We start from the raw sequence: 2340 nt of genomic DNA on the forward strand, positions 1-2340 counted from the left end.
TCCTTTTAGGGTAAGCAGACAGTAACTTTCGGTACACTTATGATAACTTAAAGAAGATTGGTATATAAGGGGAAGTGTCAAAAAGAAAAGGAAAAATTATTATGTAGACAAAAGAATCTTCAACTTCATGGTGCTGAGCAATGAGTAAAAATATATTAAGGTAAAAAGTAGAAGTTTTGTAGAATGTCAGTCTCTAAAGACCTTACACTGATCTGCTGGAGAAAAAAAATAGCCCCTGGGGGAGCTGAAACAGGTCTGGTGAGCATGTATGAGTTTTTATGTCCATGATGATAAAGTCTCTGAAAGCATACCTACAAAAATATTTATAAAATATAATTTGAATTATTTAGTGTGTATACAAAGGCAAAAAAGTGGTGAACTTTCATTTATGGAAGACAATGAGTTAACTAAATTACAGAGCATTAAAGAACTCACTGTCACACAGGTCTCAAACAGGAAAGAAGGTGACCAATGCTTGCTAGTACTCTGCATGGGAGTCTCAGGAGGTCAGAGGAGGCCTGATGAGAAGCTGAGGAAAAGCTCTGAATGTCACACACAGATCCTAGGCTGCAGACCTCCACCCCTGCACTGGGAGTTGCACTATGCTTAAAAATGTTTAAAAATATCAGAGAAAAAGAGTGACCTTTCCTCTGTAGGGAAAGCTAATGCAGACTACAAGAAAACAATCTGGACATAAATATGTAAAATAATTGTATTAATTATTTTTTTGCTTCCTCTCACATCTATTTATCTTACTAGGCAACCAGATTTTCCATCAAATGGCCAATACCTCCATGGTAACTGAATTTCTCCTGTGCTCTCCTGATGGCTGGAATCTGAATTTTCTCTATTTCACAGTATTCCCAATGACCTACCTGGGTACCTTGTTAGGGAACCTTCTCATTGTCACTGTCACCACTGTGACCAGAACCTGCACACACCCATGTACTTCTTCCTCAGGAACCTGTCCATCTTGGACATGTGCTTTATTTCCATCACTGTCCCCAATGCCTTTGTCAACTCTCTCACTATCAACTGGGTCATTTCAGTGACTGGTTGTGCAACACAGATCTTCTTGATCATTTTTTGTGCATATGTAGAGATTTTGATTCTCTCTATCATGGCCTGGGACTGCTATGTGCCCATCTGCCAGCCACTCCAGTACCCCCTCATCATGAACCCTCAGTTTTGTGTCCACATGACCCTGGCTTCCCTACTCAGTGGTCTGCTGTATGCAGGTGTGCACACTGGGAACACATTCCGGCTGTCTTTCTGCCAGTCAAACGTGGTACACCAGTTCTTCTGTGACATCCCCTCTCTGCTGAGGCTCTCCTGCTCTGACACCACCAGAAACATGGTCCTTCTTCTTGTCTCTGCTGTGGTCATTTGTGGTGGCTGCTTCCTTTTTATTGCCGTGTCATACATTCGCATATTTTCTGCTGTGCTGAAATTTCCCACCAGACCCAGGGAAGGCCTTCTCCACCTGCACCCTCACATCCTCGTGGTGTCCATCTTCATCAGTTCTGGCTCAGGTGTCTACCTGAGGTCCTCAGCAACCTCTGACACCCTCCAGGACATGGTTCTCTCTGCCTTTTACACCATGATTCCTCCCTTCCTGAATCCTCTCATCTACAGTCTCAGGAATAAACAGGTAAAGGAAGCTGTGAGGAGAGTAATGCAAAGACAGTTATTATCAGGGAAATAATAAAGATAACGTTTCAGCATCATGCTAATTTCATTGATCTTGGTTCTTAATTAGATACAATACTCTTCATATTTATGATTTACAAGTTACATTGTCTACCTTTCTATTACATTATTAGAAGCTGAGTTATTTCATAAGGTATTTTTCTGTTTTACCATATCATTTCCATGGCCCTATTATAGAATGTGTAATTTCATCAATGCATCTTTTAATGATTAAATATAATTCAAAATATTTGCTGAGATCATTTGTGGTTATTTATTTTAAAGAATCATCCCATATGTCAATTACCTATATCAAATTCTGACACCAAAGAAAACTCTAGGAGATAATTTATTCTTATATAATTTGCTCTTATTCAGAACAGTGTACAACCTACTTGTAAACACTGTGATACAGAATTTGTCAATTTATTTACTTTTAAAATATATTAAAAAATCAAATCCTAAAGAAATTGTAGTCAAAATGTAAAGAATTTTTTTTTTGTATGTTCAAACAGCAACTCTTTACTCCCGACCTCTCACTGGCACTCTACACACACTTCTTGGGAATACACTCCCTCCACCGGGCTCCGTGTGCCAATTCTCAAAATGTAAAGAATTTAACAGTAATATTTTTCTCCATCTGGATCAGGC

At 39.1% G+C, this 2340-nt stretch overlaps 1 pseudogene; it reads left to right on the top strand.

Annotated features, from left to right (window-relative positions):
• Positions 1-779: 779 nt before the first annotated feature.
• LOC124093820 (olfactory receptor 14C36-like) lies at positions 780-1705 on the top strand (annotated as a pseudogene).
• The last annotated feature ends 635 nt before the right edge of the window (positions 1706-2340 follow it).

This window comes from Marmota monax, unplaced genomic scaffold (assembly GCF_021218885.2).
Source record: "Marmota monax isolate L192 unplaced genomic scaffold, Marmota_monax_Labrador192_F-V1.1 WCK01_AAM20220418_F8-fsc00376, whole genome shotgun sequence".
Lineage (NCBI taxonomy): Eukaryota > Metazoa > Chordata > Mammalia > Rodentia > Sciuridae > Marmota > Marmota monax.